Genomic DNA, 12219 nt, shown 5'->3' on the forward strand with positions numbered 1-12219 from the left:
GCTGTCCCCAGTGCCTGCCCGCACTCTGCAGAATGTTGGCAAGGCCCCTGTGCAGTAGGAGGGTGCAGTCACAGGCGAGTCTTAGAGAAACCGCTCCTGCCGCAGGGAGGAGAGCAGATGGGAGGCCAGGAGATGGAGGAAGAGGCAGGATGAGGAAGAGACCAAGATGGCAAGATGCAGAGAACTGGGGACAGGCCAGGGCCGCAAAGGAGGCTCAAGCAGCAGGCTTCCCTCAGGGGCTCTCCGCCTGTAGGGCTGGGCTTGCCGCACCCCCACGCCACACCCAGAAACTCTGACTCAACGAGCCTGGTGTGGGCCTGGGAACCTGCATTCTCATGAAGATGATCAGGGTCCATACTGGGACACACACGAACTTAGAGAGCCCCTGCTGTAGGCAGGAAGTGAGTTAAAGTGGACACAGTGTGTCCCCCACAGAATCCCCATGTGGAAGCCCCAATCCCTACTACCTCCAGATGTGACGATATTTGGACACAAGGTCTTTGAAGAGGTCATGAAGGTAACATGAGGTCACTAGGTGGGTCCTAATCTAGTAGAGCTGGTGTCCTTACCAGAAGAGGAGAAGGGGACGAAGACACACTCAAAAGGATGAAGTATGAGAACTCAGGGAGAAAGGGCCACATGGAGCCGAGGAGAGAGGCCTCGGGGACACCAGCCCTGCCGACACCCTGATCTCAGACGTCAGCCTCCACGACTGTAAAGAAGTGAATTCCTATCGTTTAAGGCATCCACACTGTGGCCCCATGTTCCAGTAGCCAGAGCTGACTACCACCAGCCGGGAGGCCAGAGGACTCAGGGCGTGCTGGAGAGGGGCCGTGTGGCTTTCGTGCCAAAGCTGCTGCCCTTCACCTCTCCTACAAGGACTAAATAGGAATAAGCATTCTGGGAATTGCAAACATCCACCAAAAACTCAGGATTTCTTATCTTTTCTCCTCATCAGAAGCATCTCCACTGGGACCTCCTGAGCACGACTCACCAGTCCCCATTCCCTATGGCGCCCACAGATGGCCCCAAACATAGCATTGAGGCTGCTCTGAAAAAGAAAGCATCTCTAGCTTGCCACATAAATTGTGCAGAGTCTCTAAAAGGGGAAAAAAAAATCAAAGGACCAAGATTTAAATAACAGGAAGTGTTTTGAGGGTTGAAGACCATTTGTGCAGGTGTCATGAGACCAGGAACTCCTTGCGTGTGGCCCAACTAATCCTAAAGTCAAATTCTTGGGACCTTGTGTTGCTTGATGGGGCCTCGGTCTGCACCCCCAAGTAGGTCAGTCAGGCAGGGCCTGGAGCTGTTCCTTCTTTAGTAAAAAAAGCAGCAAATCTGAGGCCGCGCTGATGTGACCTGCCTCACCTCAAAGCACTGTGTAGAACCGTGAACTTTGCATTCCTGCAGCTGGGAGCCCCAACCCAGACCCACCTGGAGCCCGGGTCCGGGCCTGGGCAGGGCTGGGATCCTCGGGTCAGAAGCAGGGGAAGGGATCATGCCAGAGGAAAAGTCTAAAGCTGAGATGAAGGTTGGTGTCACAGCTCTAACAAATCACCACCAACCTAGTGGCTTATACACCCCAATCCTGTTTTCGTATAGTTCCGTCTGTGGACACGGGTCTCTCAGAGACCTTTACCACATAAAACAATGTATCTGCAGGTCCCAGGGATTCCGATCGAGCATCTCCGGGGTGGGGAGTTATATCGCTATCACAAGACTGTTCAGGAAAGAATCAATGAAGCTTGAAGCTATGAGTCTTGGAATTTTAGGTGCATAAGAACCCCTAGAAGCTGAGAGTGGCAGCTTACATCTGTAATCCTAGCACTTTGGGAGGCCAAGACAGGAGGACCACTTGAGCCCAGGAGTTGGAGACTAGCCTGGGCAACATGGCAAGATCCCACCTCAAAAAAAAAACAACTAATTAAAATTAAAATTTAAATTTAATTTAGGGGGTACCCTTAGGCAGGTTACAGGCATTTAAAGGCTCACCACTAGTGACACTGATGCAGGAAGGGAGTGGGGGGTGGGGCAGCAGGAATCTGCAGTCTAATTAGCCTCCCAGAAACCCCCACATGCGGAACACATGGGGCAGAGAATGTTCAGGTGGGGACGTAGCCCAGATCTAGGTTGTATTCGTCAGGGTTCTTCAGAGAATCAGAGCCAATAAATACATACAAATAAACAGAAAGGAATGTATTATGAGGAATTGCTTCATGTTACAATCGAGGCTGAAGAGGCCCATGAGCTGCTGTCTGCAAGCCGGAGACTCAGGAGAGCCAGCCAGGTTGCTCCAGGCCAAGCCCAGAGGCCTGAGAACCAGAAGCTCCGTGTCCAAGAGCAGCAGAAGGCGGACGTCCCGGCTCAAGCAGAGCAAGCAAACTCACTCTTTCTCTACATTTTTGTTCTATCTGGATTCTCAATGGATGGGGTGGTGCCCGTCCACACTGGTGTGGGCAGATCTTTACTCAGTGTGCCAATCTCTTCCAGAAACTCCCTCCCAGACACACCTTAAAATTAGGTTCTACCAGCTACCTGGGCATCCCTTAGCTCAGTCAAGCTGGCATGGAAGATTAACCATCACCTAGGTCAGCAAACATCACTGAACACCTGCTCTGTGCTGGTACCATTCCAGCCTAGGGGTCAGAGGCACCTGGGCGCCAAAGCAGATCCTGATACCCAGAGCTGTTAACCCTCGGACAAGTCACTTAAACTCTCTGGACCTCAGTGTCCTCCTGGTTAAAATGAAATCTTGGCCATCACCTGCCTATTGCAGAGAGTTCCTGGGGAGACACAGGAGACCACACGCAGAACCAAGTGCCATAGCATGTGGCGCTGACCCCCTTGGCTGTCCATCCTCGTCACATAGGGCCAGCAACTTCCACAGCTGAGCTACATGAACAGCTCCTCCATGAACAGCTTGTGGACAGAAATGACCTCAACTTCAGTCTTCTGCACTCACTACATCTAACAGGCCATTATACACGAAGCTTCTGACGTATCGGTCAGGAAGTGAGAAGCTCTGGTCCTGGGCTGACCATAAATGCCCACGTATGAAGGCATATACAGTAAGTCACTCACATTACCACTGCCTACAGGACGTGCTACCCCGAGGACTCAGTCCCTACACTCCGGCTCTAATAACTCCACCTTCTACTGGAAGAAGCCAAGGCTCTTGGCCAAAATTAAGTCCCTGCTGAAGGTAAGAGTACTTATACCCAAGATGACTGTGGGAAATTGGTTCCCATCCTGGTCTTAAAATAAAAATCAAATCTGAAAAAAAAAAAAAAAAACCCACTGATCTCCCATGTTAACAAAATAATGGAACTAAGGCAAATACAGTCACTTGAATATATACTACGCTCTATACTTTGGTATATAATAGCTCATGTAATCTTCACAATAGCCTTACCAGGTCAGTATGATTTACACGTCAGGAAACTGAGGCTCCACGAAGTTAATGACTTGCCAGGGCTCACAGGGCCAGGAAGCAAAGAACCAGAGTCTAATCCCCCACCCGACGCTAACCGCTCTGCAGGGGGCTCAACAGAAGTAACTGGCACAATGCTTCCTGCAGGCTGTCCATCACCATCATAGCTACCTAGAGAGCTACTTTACACATTCTGAATGACAGCACTACCTACGAAATGCATGTTTTGAAATTCTGTTTAACACGATCTGGAGCAATGCAAACAAGGCAAAGTTCTCCCACTCCCAGCTGTGGCTGCAAATCCCTGGAGCTGGGGGAAGGTGAAGCTGGATTCCAGGTAGCATCGGGGACCTCCCCACGGGCGCCCTTCCTCAGGAGATGCTGGGGGAAGAGGCCCTACACTCCCTCTAACATGTAGGACCCACAGAAGAAAGTCAGGGTCACCGCAACATGCTCTGGCCACCCAGGAGTTCACTCCAGTTCGGTAAATAAGGGCTTCCCGGAGAGCTGATACCTGGAACTGGTCCAAAGGGACAGCCAAGACAAGGAACGGGGGCATGAGGGGTACAGCAGAGGCCCAGCTCAGCCAAATCTAGGGAGAGTAGAGGACAAGTGGCTGCCAGGGCCAGCTGCCAAGCGGGAGCCTCAGCATCTGTCAGCAAGCACCAGCCAAATTTCAAATGCACAGGGAGGGAGAAGGGGGCACTCCCAGATTCTGCCCGAGGGAGCAATCACACCTGTACTCTGCACTCAGGAACGCTGCTGAGGAGGAGCATGAGGACCAGGGGTGATGGACAGAAACCCCTGCTCCTGCAAGGGCTCAGCATGGCTCCAGCCAGCCCAACACATCTTCTCCTTTGATTCCCACCTTCTCCCAGTCTGCTGGCCGGTGCAGGGCAGCCTCACCTACCTTCACTGCGGAGGACGAGGGGCTCATGGCACAGAAGCGGAAGGCAGATGGGCCAGCGCACACCCCAGGTGGCCAATTCCCAGCCCAACCTTCCAGCCAACATTACCCGCCCCCACCTCACCTCCAAGGAACAGTCAGCCAAGGTTCTGAAACAGCCCAACCCCGGGGCTCCTGCCATCTGCTTCAGAACCTGCAATGCCAGCCTCCTGCACACACACTGAAGCCACCTCCCACCTTCAGTCATCTCGCTGGGGCTGACCTAGCAGTATCTGCCTGTAGCCCCTTGGCCAGGGGACCCTTAGGGCAGGGAGATCTCCCTTCTGCTCTTATGTGGAGAAGAAACCCTAAGAGAACATGGCTAAGTGAACAAACGTTTACCACCCAACCCTCTTCCTTCTGGGTTGATTCCATCTGGGATGTGTTTGGTCACCAAGCACCTAACAGGCATGGGTGCCCTGATGTCGAGCCCAGAGAGGATGACGGACAAGCCTGACAAACACCGTGCTTGAATCTCATGGCCCTCTGCAGCCTCCCGGGCCTCACTTCCAAGCAAACACTCCACTACTGTTCAGTGGCTTAAACGTTAGCTCAGCAGCCTATTTCCTGCATAGAGTTTTTCAATCCCCAACTGCTTCCTCATTTCCCAACAACAGCCCCCCCGCCACAGAGTGGAAAAAGGCCAGTCGGCTCCCGGGCAGCAAGGAAATGGTCCTGTGGCCCAACAGAGGTGCTAATTGGCTGCAGCTGGGCCTGGGACAGCAGGACAGAGGTGCTCTGGGGCCTCTTGTGGCCAGGGGAGCAGATGTTTTGGATGCATGCACCTGTGGCTTGTGACATCTTATGGCCATGACTGCGTTAGGAGTCCCCTCTGCAGGGTGCCCTGAGAGAAACATCCAGGCAGCTCTGGGCCTGGGGTCAGAAAGTAGGGAAACCACCCTGCAGGGCCTGGTCAGCCTGATGCTGGCGAGGGAGGTCGCTGGAGACCTGCTCCGAGCAGGCCTCTGCAGGAGCAGCAGCAGGGACAAGCAGAGACGTATGGGGAGAACAGCGCCACTCTGGCCTGATACTGGGGAACCCCACCAACTCTGGCACTGCTGCCTTGGAGCCCTGAGGCTAGGGACAGATCACCCTCTGCGTCCCAGTGTTCTCGTCTGTAAAATAATGACGGCCTCAGAGGCCAGGGCTGAAGACGAAGTACACTTAAATGGTGATGTAGGACAGCACATCTGTGAACACCGACGCCTACAAAATGTGATTATGAGGTCGAGAGCATCACCTGAGCCCTGGGGGTCTGTAGTCCCAGCTACTCGGGAGACTGAGGCAGGAGAATCACTTGAACCTGGGAGGCAGAAGTAGCAGTGAGCCAAGATCGCGCCACTGTACTCCCGCCTGGCATCAGAGCGAGACTCTGTTTCAAAAAACAAACAAAAATAGCAACCCGGTCAGGTGTGGTGGCTCACGCCTGTAATCCCAACACTCTGGGAGGCCAAGGCCAGTGAATCACTTGAGGTCAGAAGTTTGAGACCAGCCTGGCCAACATAGTGAAATCCCATCTCTACTAAAAATACAAAAAAAATTGGCTGGGTGTGGTGGTGCAGGCCTGTAATCCTAGCTATTTGGGAGGTTAAGGCAGGAGAATTGCTTGAACCTGGGAGGTGGAGGTTGCAGGGAGCCGAGATCGTGCCACTACACTCCAGCCTGGGTAACAGAGCAAGACTCTATCCCCCCAAAAAACAACAAAAACCAGCAACCTCAATATTGCAAACAAAATGTAAAAACCAACAACCCCACCCACAAAACAAAGCAAAGGAAATGCTCCGCCCCAGCAGGCACTCACCAGCCGCTAGCTGAGACGGTCAGGAACTCCCACTTCCACCACGGGTCTTCTGGACAGGCAGGGCAGCGTCAGGGGTGCTTTCCTATCATCTGCATTTCCCCAAAACACAGGCTGAAAGCCAGCCGGCGAATCAGGAATCCCCAAGACTAATGCAGCAACTTCTGAGAAGTGCTGAAGGGCCACAACATACTCACAGCAATGGCTGCCGCTAAAGCGAGGAAACTGAGGCAGACAGAGAAGTGACTGCCTCCCAAGGTCACAACACTGGCAGTTCTGGCTGAACCCCCGTTTTTGCTCACCAAGTCTTCTGGCCCCAGACCTGACTCCAGAGAGCGCCACCTGCTTCCCTGAGAAGTAAAATCACTGTTAGCCTGACCTCAGGAAGAATTCCCAAATAACAGACCACTTACACCAGAGGACTGTTGTCATGGCAACCAAAGCCTTAACAACTTCGGCATTTCCACCACCTCTGATTGATCCAGTTCTCAAAACTGACATTACAGTGACACAGTATCTGCATTTAATTTGTTTTAATTGGCTTTTACATAAGGAAATGTCTGGGTTTCACCCTTAATAACAACAGGGTGAGTGAGTTCTCTCAATAGTGCGCCCTGGAAAACAGCAACACGAAAGCCAATCATTTGAAATTTTCCTAACTGGAAAAATTCTTAACTGACTTTCTTGAAGTACGTTCTACTTAATTCTCCTTCTTTTTCTGAGATGACAAGAGCTTTTGCATAGTGAACTTCATCCTTTAGACTATGTTCATGTGCCACATTAAAAACGAGACTAGGCCGGGCGTGGTGGCTTATGCCTGCAATCTCAGCACTTTGGGAGGCTGAAGCGAGCAGATCACTCGGTCAGGAGTTCAAGATCAGCATGGCCAATATGGAGACACCTCTTCTCTACTAAAAGAAATACAAAACATGGCCGGGCGCGGTGGCTCAAGCCTGTAATCCCAGCACTTTGGGAGGCCGAGGTGGGTGGATCACGAGGTCAAGAGCTCGAGATCATCCTTGGTCAACATGGTGAAACCGGGTCTCTACTAAAAACACAAAAAATTAGCTGGGCATGGTGGCGCGTGCCTGTAATCCCAGCTACTCAGGATGCTGAGGCAGGAGAATTGCCTGAACCCAGGAGGCGGAGGTTGCAGTGAGCCGAGATGGCGCCATTGCACTCCAGCCTGGGTAACAAAAGCGAAACTCCGTCTCAAAAAAACAAAGAAATACAAAACTAGCCAGTTGTTGTGGCATGTGCCTGTGGCCCCAGTTACTCAGGAGGCTGAGGCAGAAGAATTGCTTGAACCCGGGAGGTGGAGGTTGCAGTGAGCTAAGATCACACCACTGCACTCCAACCTGGGCGACAGAGTGAGACTCTGTCTCAAAAAAAAATTAAAGACTAGAAAAATGAGGATGTTCCAGATGTTTCCATGAAGAAGCCAGTGGAAGTGTATATGGAAGTTCCGAAAGGACATGGAATTCTTTTGTCTTTTTTTTTTTTTTTTTTAATGTCTCCCCAGTACCTGGAAGAATCCCCGGCATACAGTAGGTGCTCCATAAATCCTTGTGGAATGAATGGATGTGGGCTAACGCTCGTTGCCTGAGGTCATGCATATAAAGCAGTAGGACAATGCTGGTGGCTGGAGCGTTTATTATTTTCATGGAGTGAGGCGTGGTTGCTGAGCTAAGGTAGTATGCCACTGGGCTGTGAGGGATGGGGCCGGCTCCAGGTTAAGGGGTGGAGGCTGGGGAGCCTCTCCTGGAGCCAACACCCGTAACTGTCTCATCCGCCCACCACCTTCAGCAATCCCACCTAACATCCACCCACTGCCAGAGCCAGCTGCAGGCCTAGGGCCAGACCCAGCATGAAACAAAGCTGAATGGGAACGTGTCTGGCCTCTGCTGGCCAGCGCACTCTGTCTACTAGGGAGAAAGTCTTTTCCACGCCATTCCCCTGGAAAAGTACTCTAACACTGAAGGTGGGGAACGAGGTACACGGGGGATAACTGAGAAAGGGGAGCGGCTGGCTTGAGAGGCCAGACAGGAACCTGCAAGCAAGGGCTGAGATCACAGAGCATTGTGCCCCCATGCATGCACACCGGGACTCCGTGGGGAACGCGTCTGGGGAGCCAGAGTAGCCAGGTTAGGGAGATGTGCTGGAAACACGCCATGACGCGGCTAGTGGTGGTGGCCGCAGCATAGTCATAGGGGACCTCAGGGTCAGCCTGGGATATCTGAATCCTATGAAAGGCCAGCTTCACATGGCGAAGGGACAGGAAAGCAGAAGGGCCCAGCGAGTCTTCCCAACTTGCCTGCTGTCTGAGCAGCCAGGGCTCCATCTGGGGGACTCAGGGACAATACATTCTGTGTTGGACATTCCATCAGTGAGGAATGCACTTGGCTGCAAACAACATAAAACCTGATGAGCAGTGGCTTAGATAAGAAAGGGTCTTTTTCGTGTCATAGAACAAAGTTCCAGGCCCAAGAGATCCAAGGTTCAGGGGGTAGCTCAAGAATGCCATCAAGGCAACGATCTTTTCCTGCTTTACTGTCTTTAGCATGTGGATTTCAACCTCATGGTCACAGAAGAGCTGCCCCATCTCCAGAAATCACATCTGCTTTCCAGGCAGGAAGAAGATGCATGGGCCAAAAATCTTCTGTCTTGGGTCTTTGACTCTTTATTCAGAAAGGGAAGCCCCTCCCAGCAGGCTGCCCCCAAGCCAGGGAGGGCCAGTGAGGCCTAAACTTACTGGGTCCCCCTGGTTGGAGTGCAGCTGGTGAAGTCAAGCCTTCCATTTTCCAGCCTCTTGGTGGAGGCACCCTTGCATCTGGTATCCTTCTGGGGTTTTCATGTGACTTCTGCCCTATTTTCTTCAAGTCTTTGCTCAGATGTCACCTTCTCATGAGGCCTTTTCTGACCACCCTATTTAAAACTGTGGCTGGGCACAGTGGCTCATGCCTCTAATCCCAGCACTTTGTAAGGCTAAGGTGGGAGGATCACTTGAGTCCAGGAGTTCAAGACCAGCCTGGGCAATCTAGTGAGAACCCATCTCTAGTAAACATTGAAAAATTAGCCAGGAGTAATGGGGCATGCCTGTAGTCCCAGCAACTCAAGAGGCTGAGGCAGGAGGGTACAGTGAGCTATGATGGTGCCACTGCACTTCAGCCTGGGCAACAGAGCAAGACCTTGTGTCCAAGAAAATAAAAAAATAAAATAAAATTGCATCTCTCTACCTAAGAGAAATGAAAACATATGTCCACAAAAAAGAAACCTGTGCACGAATGTTTCTCACAGCATTGTTCAGAATAGCCAAAAGTGAAAACAGCCCAAATGTTCATTAACAGACGAATGGATAAACACATGTCCATACAATGGAATATTATTTGGTCATCTAAAGGCAGGTGGTACGGACACATGTCAGCAGCGAGGAAGCGTGAAAACACTGTGCTTGGTAAAGGAAGCCAGATGCAAAGGGCCTCATATTGCATGATTTCCTTTATATAAAATGTCCAGGAGAGGCAAATCCAGAAAGATCAAAAGTAAATTATTGGTTTCCAGGGCCTTGGGCACGAGGAGACTGGGGAGTCACTGCTACTGGGGAGGAAAATGTTCTGAAATTGGCAGCTAGTGGTGCCCAACTTTGTCAGTATACTAAAAGCAAATGAATTGTACTTTTTTTTTTTTAAGACGGAGTCTTGCTCTGTCACCCAAGCTGGAGTGCAATGGCACAACCTTGTCTCACTGCAACCTCCCGGGTTCAAGCAATTCTCCTGCCTCGGTCTCTGAGTAGCTGGGATTACAGGTACACGCCACCATGCCTAGCTAATTTTTGTATTTTTAGTAGAGACAGGGTTTCACCATGTTGGTCAGCCTGGTGTCGAACTCCCGACCTCGTGATCCGTCCTCCTTGGCCTCCTAAAGTGCTGGAATTACAGGCATGAGCCACCACACCCGTCAGAATTGTACATTTTTAAATGGTGACTTTCATGGTATGTAAATTATATCTTATTATAACAACACTTTCCTCTGAAAAGAAATTGCATCTCTCACTGATATGGTTTAGATGTCTCACCGAAATCTCACATTGAATTGTAATCGCCAGTATCAGGGATGAGGTCTGGTGGGAGATGATCATGTGGGTGTATTTCTCATGAATGGCTCTGCACCTTCCCCGTGGTTCTGTCCTCGAGACAGTGAGTGAGTTCTCACAGATCTGGTGGTTTAAAGTGTGTGGCACCTCACACTCTTCTCTCCTTGCTCCTACTTTCTCCATGTGACGTGCCTGCTCCCGCATCACCTTCCGCCCTGATTGTAGCTTCTCAAGGCCGCCCTAGAAGCTGAGCAGATGCTAGCACCAGGCTTCCTGTACAGCCTGAAGAACCGTGAGACAATTAAACTTCTTTTCTTTATAAATAACCCGTCTCAGGTATTTCTTTATAATAATGTAAGAATGGCCTAATACCCTCACCCTCTTCACTGATTTATTGTTTTCCACAGTCTCATCCCTTCTAAGTATTACTATATTATACATCATAATCTACTTATTTAGTTATTATAAGCTAGAAACAGAAGCCCTAAGAAGGCAGGTCTTCTGCCTAGATCACTCTCTTAGCACAGAGACTGGCACATACAGTAGGTACTATGTGAATGAATTAATGAATGAGTGAATGAATGAATGAGAGCACCACCGAAGGGCCAGGTGGAGCCCACTGATGTGAGAGCACCTTTCTCTCCCCAGGGATTCTCTCTCCAGGCCCGTTCTCTGCTTAGTCAGTGGCTACCAAACACAGAGTCCCTGAATTAGTCTCTTCTCGCACTGCTATAAGGAACTACCTGAGACTGGGTCATTTAATTGGCTCCTGTTTCCACAGGCTGCACAGGAATCATGGCTGGGGAGGCCTCAGGAAACCTACAGTCATGGCAGAAGGGAAAGCAGGCACATCTTACGTGGCTGGGACAGAAGGGAGAGCAGGGAGAGGAGCTTCATACTTTCAAACAACCAGATCCCATGGGAACTCATTCACTATCACGAGAACAGCATGGGGAACTCTGCCCCCATGATCCAATCACCTCCCACCAGGCTCCTCATCCAACACTGGAGATTACAATTCGACATGAAATTTGGGTGAAGACACAAATCCAAACCAAATCAGTCCCTGCCCATGGGGAGGCCACAACCAAGTAGAAAGGTAAGACTCATGTCTGGGAAGCAAAAGGCCAGGACCAAAGCCCTGCAGATGGCCAGGCCCCAGGAGCCCAGCTGTCAGTGGCCCAGCAGTGCCTCTGCAGGGTACCTGAGCTAGCCCAGGAGGCTTCTTGGAGGAGGCAACCCCAAGCAAGACTGGAAACTGCAAAGGGGACTCGGGGACTGCAGGAGCAAGAGGGCCTCCCAGGCAGGCAGGCTGGCAGGAAGCAAATGCTCCTCTCCTCAAATGACGGCACCAAAAAGAAGAGCTTTGTCTTTCTCCCTTAATTCAAGCCCCAGACCTGCAGCAGGGAGTCCTGCAGCCCAGGACCTGCTCCACTTAGCAAGACATAAAGCAGATGGGAAACGAATCCCTGAGGATTTCAGACTTCTGCTTGGATCATTCTCTTAGCACGGAGACGGGCACACAGCAGACTCTATGTGAATGAATGAATGGGAGCTCCACCAAGGGGCCAGGTGAACCTACTGATGTGAGAGCACCTCTCCCTACCCGGGGATTCTCTCTCAGCCCCGGCCTCTGCTTAAACAAAGGCTATCAAACACAGGGTCCCTGTATTAGTCTGCCTGCCCCACCCCACCTGCCCTTTAGCCCATCATCCCCTGAAAAGGTATTTACACAGCTGGCTGCTTGAGCGAAGCTGCTTGCTAAATCGATGCTCTGATTTAGGCCATGCCTGGCTGTCTGCTTGAACAAGCGTTTTTCATCTGAGAGTCCAGCTCCCAGGCTGCCCAGTACATAATGGCAAGTTACCCCCCTGCCTGGCAGACAGAAATATGGAGGAGACTGCATGCTCCCACAGCCACGGGGCTTACTGCAAACACTGTCCCATCTCCCC

General features: G+C 51.2%; 1 protein-coding gene across 24 annotated transcripts in view; it reads right to left on the reverse strand.

The window, feature by feature from the left end:
- HPCAL1 (hippocalcin like 1) overlaps positions 1-12219 on the reverse strand; it is a 123642-nt gene that overhangs the window by 94696 nt on the left and 16727 nt on the right. For 3 of the 24 annotated variants that reach the window (XM_078349966.1, XM_078349957.1, XM_078349965.1), the window contains exons 3-5: positions 6372-6524; positions 6178-6266; positions 5617-5748 (exon numbers count right to left, since the gene is read on the reverse strand). The exons of 20 other annotated variants lie outside the window; for them this stretch is intronic. The gene's annotated coding sequence lies outside the window, so the exon portion shown is untranslated. The remainder of the gene's footprint in view (positions 1-5616; positions 5749-6177; positions 6267-6371; positions 6525-12219) is intronic. One more of the 24 variants, XM_078349961.1, reaches the window with a different exon arrangement.

This window comes from Callithrix jacchus, chromosome 14 (assembly GCF_049354715.1).
Source record: "Callithrix jacchus isolate 240 chromosome 14, calJac240_pri, whole genome shotgun sequence".
In the NCBI taxonomy this organism is placed as follows: domain Eukaryota; kingdom Metazoa; phylum Chordata; class Mammalia; order Primates; family Cebidae; genus Callithrix; species Callithrix jacchus.